Genomic DNA, 6,513 nt, shown 5'->3' with positions numbered 1-6,513 from the left:
TGGGGAGAAGGGTCATGAGGGCTCTAAGGGAGTCAGAAAGATGGGTGCTGCTGTGAACACCCCCACCCCGTCCTTTGGTCCCAGCCCTCCTGCCAGCCCCCGCAATCTCACCCACCAAATCGGAAGGCCTTAAAAATTGTGTGTTGGGGGGTGGGCGGGATAGGAACTGGGGGGACTCTGTCACTAGACTGTTGATTGGGGATGATAAGGTAGGGGAGATGCTATTTTGCAATTGTAATAATGACTTAGAGCTTTGGAAAGGAAAAAAAAAAGTTGAAATATGTGACTAGAGCAGTTGTCATGTTGATAATGTGAAAAGAAGGAAATTTCCTGGGGGAGGGGCCGTCTGTAAGAAATCAGTATGCACTATGCTTCCTCCCCCAGTCTGGGAAGAAAGGGGACTGCTGGCCCTCAGGGGATCTGTAAATCCCAGAAAACAATATTTTAACAGCAAGCTATCATTCAACTTTGGTGGGGAAGGGGGGAAAAAAAAATCAAATAATTCCATAGACCTAGCTGACACCTCTCTCTGCCCCCTACCCTTCCCACGCAGCCTGGGTCTCCTGCCCTATTCATAAAAGCTGAGAGGGTTGAGCTAATATTTAACAAATTGTAATATTTTTGTAATGTTTGTTAGTTCCTTCGTCAGTTCTACAAGACCTTGCCCTTTCCTTTTGTAATGTGAATAGGAAAAAAAAAAAAAAGACAAAAAAAAATCCACTACAACCACCACCACCACCACCACCACCAAAATATCCCTTTGTACGTGTGTGTGTGCGTGTGTTTTGTGTGTGGTTGTGTGTTCATCACACGGTATTGTTGTAATCTGGTGTTGCAGCATTGGATGGTACTAAGTGAGCCCGTGTCTGCCCCCACCGTCCCTAGCCAGGAAGTAAAGAAAGAGGGTCAAGGCTGTGGTGGATAGCCTTGAAGGTAGCTGAAGGATACGGGGAGGAAGATGCCTCGTGCTGGTTTCGCTCTCCCTTCCCCCTCCGAGGCGCCTCGACGTCCCACGGGAAGGCCAGCGTGCCTCTTTCCTAGGTTCCTACTCACAAAGACAAAATCCTTCAGACCTTGCCAAGGCCTTCTTAGCCGGGCCTCCTGGCCGAGGTAAAGGTCAAAAAGCATGTGGAATCTTGAGATGGGTCTGGATCAGGGGGGCCGGGGAGACCAGGGAGGGTGGAGGTGCTGTCTCCCCAGGTGAGAGCTGAGTGTTCTTACTTTCCTCTTCCTTCAGCCCTCTGGCCCCTTGGCCAGCCGCTGCCTTTAGCCGTGAACTGCTGACTACCGTACTGCTTGCTGCTGCCTTACCCAGCGTAGCGAAACTTCTCCAGCCTGGAGAGCCCAAGCTGGTTAGTGGTCCCTTTCCAGTGCTCAGCCCCTACAGGCGTGTCCCTTAACGCTTTCGGTGACATTGAGCCGTCATGTGATCTTTTCCCTATTCACTCCTTCATTCATTCAAAGCATTAAAATCCTATGTGTATATAGGATAGACAAATATAGAGATATATATATATAGCAAGAGAGAGATATAAAATAGTAAATATCATTGCTGCTTTGGGCTGCTTTGGAGGAGGCCATGGATAGCGGGAAGGTCGATCTGGGGTGCAGGGGTGGGGGGGGGGAGACTGGGGGCCCCAGTGATCCAGTACAATCCAGGGATGCAATGCGGGCTTGTTTAATCTTCGTGCCTGAACAGTTTCTCTGTGTAGAAAACAAAACAAAACTGCTGCATTTTTTCACAAGTGTATGGTACCCTTCTGGATGCCATTGGTCCCACCGGCTGCAGGGGTGTTAAGGCCCCGGAGTGAGAGGGCCATTTGGCTTACCTCCTAGCAGGGGAGTGAGCCCGTGGTGGGGCGGCCTCCGGACTCTGTCCAGGAGAGGGCTGGGGGTGGTGGGGGGGGAGAGGTGTAGACAGTTCCCTGCAAAAAAACCCCCAAGGGTGAAAGATGGGGGCACCAGATGTCAGAAAAGCAGAAGAAGATCCGACTCTGTTCATTTTTCCGAGCCCTGTGTTCTATCCTTTTCTACCCCCAACTGGCTTCCTCCTTCCTGAAGCTTCCTGGCGGCACTTACCTGAATATTTCAGCAGGAGGGGAAAAAGCCAGACGACCCAGCTCAGGGGTGCTGATGGGTGGAGGAAAAGGCAGGGCCGGCCGGGAGAGGGGTGCAAGACAGACCAGGGAGGTTGGGTCAGGGGAGAAGGGTGGGGAGAGAGGGGCGCGGGGTCCCCGCAGGCCCGCGAGCTGGCCGCCCTGCCTCCTGGGGTCCTCGGCGTCCCAGGACCTTTGCAGACAGGGTACCAGCCTCCTGGTGTGTGTCCTGGCATTCGTTCACAGTAGTGTGTTATGCATGATCTTTGTGAGGTGAAGAAGCCGTGGTGGTGCGCCATGATATCCGACCCGTATATATAAAGATAAATATATATATATATATATATGTATGTAAATTATAGCACTGAGGGCTCTACTGCCCTGCTGGACCAAGCAAAACTAAGCCTTTTGGTTTGGGTGTTATGTTCTGTTAGTTGTTTGTTTTTGTGGCTTGTCTTATGTGGTGACAGCACAAGTGCCAGTCCGATCGCTCTGTATTACAGAATAGTGTTTTTAATTAATGGATGTTCTAGTTCATGTCTACCTCAGCACCTCCTCTTAGCCTAATTTTAGGAGGCTGCCCAATTTCGTTTCTTCAATTTTACCCGGTTACTTTTTTGTACAAATCTCTCTCCCCCTTCCGCCCCACCCCAGCCCCCTGCCCCGCCCCTCTCTGCCCAGCCCCCATCCTGCCCACCCCTGGTCTCGCTTGCCAGCCCTACTACCTGTTCTCTCGTCCCCTGATGCCGTTCCCCACCCCACGTTGTGCGGTCCTGGTCGCAGCTTTTCCGCATCTGCCTTCGTTTCGTGTAGATTGATGCGTTTCTTTGTAATTTCAGTGTTTCTGACAAGATTTAAAAAGGAAAAAAAAAAAGGAAAAAAAATGAATTTACTGCTGCAGGTTTTTTTCTCTCTCCATGTGTCACTAAGTGAAGTTTGTGCCTTCTATAGCAAAGAGAATATTTTTTACATCCTACTAACAGTAGATTTTTTTGTAGTGAACATTTTTTGTATTTTTATTTATAAGTCTCATAAGAAAAATAGCAATGTTCAGTTGTATACCTTGAATCTGCAGTTAGAAGAGAATAAAGTTAATTCAGTTGTCTCTGGCTTGAAGTGTCCCCTTTTTTTTAAAAAAAAAAAAAACAAAAAACAAAACAAAACTGCTTTGTCTTCTCTTCCTTTTCTTGGGTGGTTAACGCTAGAGGAACTGGGATTTCTGGCTGGGGATGAGGGCAGAGGAAGCTCTGGGGTAGTTATGTGGCCCTTTCTGCCATATTTATGAAGCACGTACGTGCTCCACGACATCTTTTTCTGAAGTTTTTCAGTTTAAAAATAGCATTCTGTGCACTGTGATTTGGTCCTTGGAACAAGGTCTGAAGTCAGCAGTGGCCCGTTTACTCCTTCGGGTTCCCGCTGCGGCTCCCACCAGCTCTTGCTGGGAGCCCTGGGAACACAGCAGGAACGGGACAGACAAGCCCCTGCCCTCAGGGGGCCGAGGAACTCGCTGGCGCTAGAACCTGGCTTGGGATCTCGCAGCTGGTGAGTGGGTCATGAGCTGCATCTGCGTCTTCTGACGGCAAATCGGGTTTGCTTTTCCCAGGGCGCCAGAGGCAGCGCCCTCTCCCTTACAGAAACTCTGTCGATTCTTCCCGAACTTTCTCCACCAGAAGGTCCGTGGGTCTGTGGCCGTCGGCCCGGTGGAGAAAGGCGATGGGAACAGGAGGGAACAGGTGGGAGGAGGGGTACAAACCTAACATCACCGTTGCAGAAAAAAGCCGGCTGTCCCGCTTCTCTCCCAGTCCCTGGGCCAAGGCTTCTTCTCGGGGCCTTCCTTCCTTCCTCTCCCTGGGGATGGCAGCGTCGCCCTGGTTATCTGGACCTGCAAAACCAACTCCACCTAATTCTAAATGCTCTGGCCCCGCACCTGGGCCTGAGGCTGTCCTGCCTGTCTAGCCAGCTCCAGCCCAAATAACCGGCCCCTCCCCCAGGCCCAGACCCCGAGCTCTGACTGCTGCTGTGGCCTCTGCAGAGCCCAGTGCCAAGCCCCAAGGGCTGCCGGACCCGGCGTTAGCGGCTCTCCCAACATCCTGCCCCGAAGGCCTGGCTTGGCCTAACCTGCCCACTCGGGGTGTGGACATGGAATGGAAGCCTGGCCTTTCAGCGGTGGGGGCAGGCCTGAGGTCTGCGTGACCCGGGGGTGGTCAGCAGAGAACCACCTAGAGCCTTGGTTCCCTGCCCCCACTGGGCGACCTTCTCAGGAGGAGGAGGAGACGGCCCGGTGGTGCCTGCTCGACCCGCTGTGCACGCTGGCTCCTCTACGGTCTTCTCTCCTTTTCTCTCTGTTCTTTTCTTTCATTCCCCTCCTCCCCATCTCTATTCCTCCAATCTTGTCTTTTCCCATTATTTTTCTGGAGGTTCCTCCTGGCCTTTGTGTCTCTGGGCCACATTCTTTTCCCTCTCCCCATATTGCTTCTCTTGGAAAACCACCCTTTGCCAACAATATATTTGGGTTGGTTTTGAGTCTCTGCCCCCGTTCTCCGCGTGCATCCCTTTCTTCCCCGGGTCTCTGCTCTGAGGTCCCCCAGGCCTCGGCCCCTCCCCCACACCCCTCCCCCTCGGGCCTCCGCTTTCTCTTGACAGATGGGAGGGCAGTGAGCACTCCCTCTTTAAAACAACATTTAATCGCCGTTTTCTGTTCTTGGACATCAAAGCTGGGGCTTAGGCGCTGCGCTGGGGTCGCTGTGGTGTGGGCTCTGGGGGAGAGGAGGTGAGTGAATAGGGGCCGGGCTGAATGGGCTTTGTGTGGCCGCTGGGGTCTGCCTGCTTTACATGCTCTTTGACCCAGATATGATCTCATGGAGAGAAAGGGGCCCTGGCCGGGCCAGCCTGAGAACGTTCTGGGGCCGGACTCCGTCCCTACCCTCCCGCCCCTGACAGCCCCGGCCCCTCTGCCCTCTGCCCCAGCCTACGGGCCAGGGGCCTTCCACGGGGGGGCGCTCTGCTGGGGTCAGAAGAGGGGCCAGGCCGCCGAGGGAGGGGCTCCCTCCAGACCCAGAGTGTTTCTCCCGTGGTGAGCTGCGAGCCCCCGACACACGCACAGTGGCCCTTCTCGGCGGAGGCTGCTGGGTTCAGGTGGGCATTCGGGTCACATCGTCCCCGCCATAACAGCCGTCTTCCCAGCCGCACTGGAGGGCTGCCCCCCTGCCAACGGCGGGAGGGCAGGGGCCAGGAGCCAGCGGAGACTTGCTAGAAATTCAAGCAAGTTGTGGCGGGTGAGAAGAGGCAGATGGCGAGCAAGGTCCGAGGCCAGGCCGTCTGTGTCCAGCTTAGCATCCCCAGGCCTCCCCACCTGCCTTCCTGGGGAGCCCCTCGCCCCTCCCACCAGGACAGGGAGGGGGCAGAGGAGGCCTGACCCCAGGTGCTCTGCCTCCCTCTGTTCTATCCTCTGTTTTGCTGCAGCCAGAGGGATTTTCCAGATATGCAGATAGCATCATGTCACCCCCTCAATGAAAGTGCCCAGTGGGGACTCTTAGGATGGAGTTCAAGCTCCTTAACAAGGCTTATGGTGCCTTCAGGGCATCGAGCCCCTGGGCTCACCACCCCAGCCCTGTCTTGGGACCACTCCCACAGTCTATGGCTGCCCCCTACTCTGTGCTCCAGACAACTGGGCCATGGGGGGGGGGGCAGTGGTGGCGGTGTTCCTGGAAGACACTGGGCTCCGCCCCCTGGTGGGCCTTTGCACATGCTGTATCCTCTTCTGGGAACTGTGCCTGCGTGCATGCCGCCCTTCAGTCTGGCTGTCTCACCATCTCATTTTCAGGTCTCGCTGAAACCTCACCTCTCGCAGGAAACCTTCCCCAGAATAGGGTGCCGTACCGTGCACAGCCTCCACGGGACGGTTGTGGGTCCCGCACTGCCATCACCGCCTTTTTTCACTCTCGCCATCAAGCCAACGTTGAGCTCCTTGGAGGCTGGAATTGTGCGTTGTGTATCTTCGTATTTGCAGATCCTGGTGCTGGCCGGCACACGCCGGGAACCCAGTAAATCTTTGTGGAGTAAACTGATGGAAGGCAGGGAGAAAGCAGGAGAGAGGCAGTTAGCATCTGGGGCTGAGGTTGTGGGCTCCAGGGCCGGGCAGAATCGAAGTAGGTGCACAGCACCTGCCTGCCGGGGCACCTCCAGCCTCCAAGGAGCTCGCGTGCCTGCCACAGGCTGCGAGGTACCTCCTGCTTCCTCTCGCAAGTGCCCGTCCGTTCATGGAGACACCTCAACCGTGACTCCCAGGGGAGTGCAAAGGGCGGTGCAGCAGCCCAGGACACCTCGCTGAGCATTTTCGGGGTGTGTGCGCGTAGACACCGGCTCCGTGGCCCAGATGGGGACCGACCACCCCCTAGCTGTTTGTGCAGTGCTGGGT

Source organism: Mustela nigripes, chromosome 1 (genome assembly GCF_022355385.1).
Source record: "Mustela nigripes isolate SB6536 chromosome 1, MUSNIG.SB6536, whole genome shotgun sequence".
In the NCBI taxonomy this organism is placed as follows: domain Eukaryota; kingdom Metazoa; phylum Chordata; class Mammalia; order Carnivora; family Mustelidae; genus Mustela; species Mustela nigripes.
The sequence above is the reverse complement of the archived record's forward strand: the minus strand, read 5'-3'. Positions refer to the sequence as shown.